The sequence below is a fragment of the Filicampus tigris genome, chromosome 18 (assembly GCF_054856515.1).
Source record: "Filicampus tigris isolate MCC_2025a chromosome 18, RoL_Ftig_1.0, whole genome shotgun sequence".
Taxonomy (NCBI): domain Eukaryota; kingdom Metazoa; phylum Chordata; class Actinopteri; order Syngnathiformes; family Syngnathidae; genus Filicampus; species Filicampus tigris.
This window is the reverse complement of record NC_141234.1, coordinates 14,952,633-14,959,136: the sequence shown is the minus strand read 5'-3', so window position 1 is coordinate 14,959,136 and position 6,504 is coordinate 14,952,633.

The following is a 6,504-nucleotide window of genomic DNA, read 5'->3' as shown; positions in this document are numbered from 1 at the left end:
CATGCTTCACCGCCCAATTTCCAATAGCCAATCATATTGCAGCAGGGCGTGTCCTGCATGACTTCCACCTCGTGATGGGCATGACAGTTCTTTGAAGTGAACTGATCATTAGAATCTGTCAGGTTCTAGGCAACCTAAAATATTTAATAAAATATCACACAAGGAAAGAAGACAAGAGAGTTTCTCTTTTTGCTAGCGAGGAGAACGAACAGAGATGTGCTCAGTGACAAATCTCCGCTCTGAACACACTGTCGTTGCCTCTGTTTTTATTTACAAAAGGGTGTTTTTCTGGTTACATTGACATTTGCTCTAACATTTGGAAAAAATAAACCACAGATTGGAATTCTTTTTTTGAAAATAACATAAACACAAAATGTTAAAACAGATCACTGCAATAAAATAATTTACAGACAGGAAAGCTTTTTTGAGATAAAAGGCACAATTTCCTATCTATAGTTGCAGCTTGAAGCATATTCTGCTTTCTTCGCAGACAACTTCAATTTACATGACACAAATAAGTTTATACTAATGTAATACAAAGAAATGTTGTTATACAACATCCCACAGCATTTTTTTTAACATTTTGCTATTTTTACAGTTGTGGGAGTTGTTTACAATACTTGGAACGGGCCTTCCCGCTAGGGTGAATACCAATGTTTCTTTTTCACACTTTAAAAAAAAAATTAGTTTCATTGATTCTTTCCACTAATCCAGCGCTTAGAGGGTGGTAAGCACTATGATTCTTTAAATCAATGTGAAACATCCCTCTTATCTTTTTCACAATTTGGTTAACAAAATGGGCACGATTATCACTACAGTATTAATTTTTTCAGGAATACCATATCTAGGAATGATATCCTTACAAAGTACATTTGCCACTGTGTGCCCACTTGCACACGAATATTGCTTGAGGGAGTAACACTGCCTAAAGCAACAGGGTGAGAAGCCTTGTATGTATCACTGGTTTTCTGGTTGATGATTTCCTTCCTCTATTCTTCCATTGTGCAGCAAACACACATAAGGTAGAAAATACATATTGACTATCTTTCTAGATCAGGGGTGGGCAATTCCAGCCTTCGAGGGCCAGTGTCTTATGTTTTATATGTCACCCTGGTGCAGCCCACCTGATTCAAATGATCAGGGTCGTGATCCAGCTTCTGCAGACCTTGCTGATTATATGATCACTTGAATCAGGTGTGTTGCAGTAGGGACACATGGAAAACAGGCAGGAGACCCTCGGGGCCGGAATTGCCCACCCCTAGATAGATAGCCACTCTTATATCTTTCATCAATTTACATGCTTCTGTTAATGTAACACATTCAGCTGCTTGTGCGGAGTAATTTTGTGGTAATTGGTCTATTAACCTTTTTTTCTAATATGCCACAATAATGCCAACAACAAAAGTCAAAATCTGACTTCCACATGGAGAATCAAACGTGCCCAACTAAGGTCTGATTTCTATGGCGAATATTGTGAAAATTTCATATAATATTTGGGGTATTTGTGTATCTTTTTCTTCACATTTAAATGCAAACCATAAACTGCTATTTGGGTATACTGGTGAATGATATGTTACTCAAATCCACAAATGAAAATATTTTTGCTTCAGGCTCCAAATTGTTTAATAAGTGTGTATGGATTTGGTACATTCTCCACATCTTCAATGTTTTGCTAATGTCTGTTCTTTTCCCAGTCTTTTCTTGGCTTGCAGTCTGTAGTTATAGCTTTTTGCCCATTAGCTACCATAAGGCCTAGATTTGCCCATGTCTCATGTTTGCTTTTCATTAGAGACACGTGTGGATTTGTAGGGTTGCTAAACAACCTTTCTGCCCCATCACTCAAAGTGGTTGCTGTTACTGCATTGGTATCATTCTAATACACTCTAAAAACAATTGGGTTATTTCATTAACCCAATTTTTGGATTGTTTATGTTAAGTTAAAATTCTGGGTTATTTCTTATAAATTAACCCAATTGTTGGTTCAAATTAACTATATGTTGGGTTATATGCCAGTAATGTTTTATGTTGGGTCACGACCCTTGTGAGGACAAGCGGTATAGATAATGGATGGATGGATGGATTACGCAGCAATCCACATTCCACGAAATGTTGCTTGATGAAAAACATCTATCTCATGCACTGATTTGCATTTCCTGGCTGACAGCCAATCGGAGTGATTGTCACTGACACCACTTTGCAGACTGCCGTTGGTGTCTTATTCATTCAATTCATATAGCACCATGACACAAAATATATGACTTTGCCATAATTCTCTCTCTCTCTCTCTCTCTCTCTCTCTCTCTCTCTCTCTCTATATATATATATATATATATATATATATATATATATATATATATATCAAATTATTTTTATTGAAGTTTCACCTTATATGCACAAACCACAAAACAACATAACACGACAGTGACAACATATCGACAAAGCAAAACAAAAAGAGAAGAAAGAAGAAAAACAAAATACCAAAAAAAAAAAATCAACATAACAGCACAATGACAACGACATACCAACAAAGCAAAGATAAATAAATAAATAAATAAATAAAATAGTCACATCATTTGCAAACAAATCAGTGCTTGACCAGAATCAGAAATGTAGATTAAAAAACATATGCCTACATGTCAACTGCCAGAAGTTTTTGGCTAAACTAATCCACGAATGGTTGCCACGTCTCACAGAACCTCTGGGCCGAGCCCCTGGTAGAATATTTCAGTTTTTCGAGTTGCAAATGCGTCATCACATCCCTAAGCCAACGTCGATGCGATGGACTAACAGACGACTTCCAATTGAACAAGATAAGGCGTCGAGCCAACAGAGAGGAGAAAGCCACGGCATCAGATTGAGCGACAAACACAGTTACTCTGTTGGAGACCACGCCGAATATTGCAACCAAAGGATCAGGACTAACATCTTTGCCGCACATAAAAGAAAAGGTCTCAAAAACCGAAAGCCAAAAGTGCGAAAGACATGGGCATGACCAGAACATATGGCAGAGAGTGGCTGGGGCCTGATGACACCTGGCGCAAGTTGGGTCGACATCTGGGTATATCTCAGCAAGTCTGCTTCTTGATAAATGTAATCGATGGAAAACCTTAAATTGAAGTAACCCATGTCTGATACAGAAAGATGTCGAGTGTATTCCCTTAATTGCCAGATGCCAAAGATTATCGGGGATTTCAATTCCAATGTCGTAACACCAGGATTCCCTGGTACGAGCCAGCGATGGGGATGCAAGCTTTTGTATATCGCTATATAATTTGCTCACCATGCCCCTCTGACTTGGATCCCCCTCCATCCACTCATCCAGCCATCCATCTGGGCGAAGTAATGCAAAAGTGTGAGCGAGGAATGCCGTAATCACTCACCAGCTGTTCAAAGGACATAAACACCGCTTCTCTGAATAGATCTTTTACTCGCTTCAGCCCCTTCCTGGCCCACAATTTGAACGCAGCGTCTATGAGCGAGTGGGGAAAGAGTGCATTTGACACAATCGGAAGAGAGGCCTGTCTACAGTTAAAGTGTGTCCTGAACTGTGCCCAAACACGGAGTGAGCCACTCACCACAAGATTATTCGTGAAGCGCTTTTTACTAAGTGGTAGTGGAGCACACACCAATGATGACAACAACTCAGGATAGGTGGAGCGTTGCTCCATCTCAACCCATACCGTGCTGCCATTGTCATACGACGCCGTCATCCAAGACATCAATTTATGGACGTTTACCGCCCAATAATACTGCATGAAATTTGGGAGCGCTAGCCCTCCATCCTCCCTCTGTCTCTCTAAAAAAGCCTTCCTGATCCGTGGTGTGGTTTTATTCCAGATGAAGGTAGAAATTGACTCCAGATGAAGGTAGAAATTGACTTTAGAAATCCAGCTCTCTAAAGAAGGATTTGAGGAAAAATACAAGCACCGTTTGAAACAGGAACAGGAACCTGGGCATAATCTTCATCTTGACTGAATTTTACTCTGCCAGCCAACGAGAGTGGCAGTGCTGACCAACGCACAAGATCCTGTTTAGCCTTGTCTAAAGCTGTTTTAAAGTTTAGTTTAAATAAATTGGCATACCTACGCGTCACAGTTATTCCCAAATATGTGAAAGAGTCGGGTGAGACCTTCCAGGGATAAGCATCAAACGACATCTGACGAGCCAAATCATTAACTGGGAATAGTGAGCTCTTGGGGAGTTTAATTTTGTGACCTGAAAATTTGCCCGAATTTGAAATAATCCCGAGTGCTTTTGGAATGGTCACAGAGTGGTCTGACGGGTATAAGATTAGGTCGTCCGCGTAAAGTGATAAGTTATGTGTTTGATCCCACCTAACTATCCCTGTAAGGCCCGCGTCGACCCTCAAAGCAACGGCCAGTGGTTCAATGGCAAGATCGAATAGTAAGGGGCTCAAACCGCATCCCTGTCTAGTGCCCCTCTCTATGTGGAAGAAACCGGAAATCATCTTGTTGGTGCGAACTGCAGCCTGTGTTGAAGCATATAGGACCTTAATCCAAGCTCGAAACACGGGACCAAAACCAAATTTTTCCAAAGTTAGAAAAAGAAAGTCGTACTCGACGCGGTCAAACGCCTTTTGAGCATTGAGGGATAGTATGACCTCTGCAGTGGCAAAAGCTCCATGAGAGTATATAATATTAAGCAGCCTACGAACATTACCAGAGAGCTGACGCGCCGAAATGAAGCCACTTTGGTCTGGGTGCACCACTGTATGTACAACAGACTGCAGCCTGCAGGCTAAGGCCTTTGTTAAAATCTTATAATCGCAGCAGAGTAAAGTTATTGGCCGACACGATTCACACTTCCGAGGGTCCTTCCCTTTTTTAAGAAGAACTGTGATTATGGCCTGGGTCATTGTGGGAGGCAATGACCCCCGTTTCAATGCTTCGACATACACACTTTGCAAAATAGGTACTATCTTAGAGGAAAATGTCTTAAAGAACTCAGCCAGAAAGCCGTCGGGCCCCGGGGCCTTACCACTCATCATTTTCTTGATAGCTAATTCAATTTCAGCCAAAGAAATGTCCTGCTCCAGGCCGGACATATCCTGATTGCTTAGGGTTGGCAACTCAAGCTTTTGAAAAAAGTCTGCCATTAGCGCAGCATCACTTTTCTCAGAGGTGTAAAGTTCCTCATAAAACCTCTTAAACTGAGTGTTTATACTTTTTTGATCAGTGACTAGTCCACCTGAAGTATTAATTTCTGCAATAAGTCCCGCCTCGGCAGATTGTCTAAACTGATGGCAAAGCAGTTTGCTAGCGCGTTACCCGTGTTTGTAGAATTCCTGACGCGATTTAAGATAACGTTCTTCCGCTGCCCCCGTGGACAGGACATCAAACTCCGACTGCAATGTGACTCTCTCATTGTACAGGTCAGCAGATGGCGAGGCTGAATGTCTGCAGTCAACATCTTTTATCAGAGACGAGACGTCAATTCATTTAGGCGTGCTGACCGTTTCTTACGCTGGCCAGAGCTGTAAGCAATTATCTGACCTCGTAAATACACTTTCATAGCTTCCCAAAAGGTACTTCGGCTTATGTCTGGCTGTTCGTTCATTTCTACAAAAAAGTCAATTTGGGAGTTAACAAAATCGACAAATCCCTCATCTGCCAGTAGACGTGAATCCAGCCGCCATAGTCTTTGTGGGATTTCATTATTGGGAAAACCCAATGTCATCGTAGCCAGGCCATGATCTGAAAGTACAATGCTCTCATAACAGCTAGACCTTAGTAGTGAGAGGAGCCTCTTGTCTAGAAGGAAATGGTCAATCCTGCTGTAAGACTGATGTGCAGCTGAAAAAAGCCTAAATTGTCTCGACGCTCGATGCAGGTATCTCCATATGTCAATTACTCCATACACCTGGAGAAAAGCCTCAATGGTCTCTGCCGACTTAGTCTAGTCTTTATTCCTGGGGTTGTACACGATATATCGCGCTGGGGGCATAGGACGGTATTCAGATCACCTCCCAAAATCAGACTATGGTTGTTTGTATCTGGCAATCGAGAGAACAGCTCGCTAAAGAATTTTGGATTGTCCCAGTTCGGAGCGTACACACATGCTAATATTACCGACAGATTAAACAAGTGTCCTTGTACAATAACATATCGGCCATCACTGTCAGATATCACTTTCGAATGCACAAAATGTACATCTTTATGGATAGCAATAGCCGTACCGTTTTATTTTATTTTGTATTCATTTAATTCATTCAATAATTTTCAGGTATTATTCATTATTTTAAATAATGCAAGTGAAAAATATTACTAAAAATCAAAATATTTAAATATACATTAACACTTTTATTTACTTTATTAATATATTATAAATAACACCATACCATTTAAAGCATATTTTTGTAATATTAATATAAACAGTTTAGAGTGAAAGATCTGTGAAAAACCACCTCTCCTCAGCATAGCGTGATTCTTATCAAGCAAATGTGTCTCAGTCAAAAAGGCTATACCAGCTTTCAACTTTGATAGA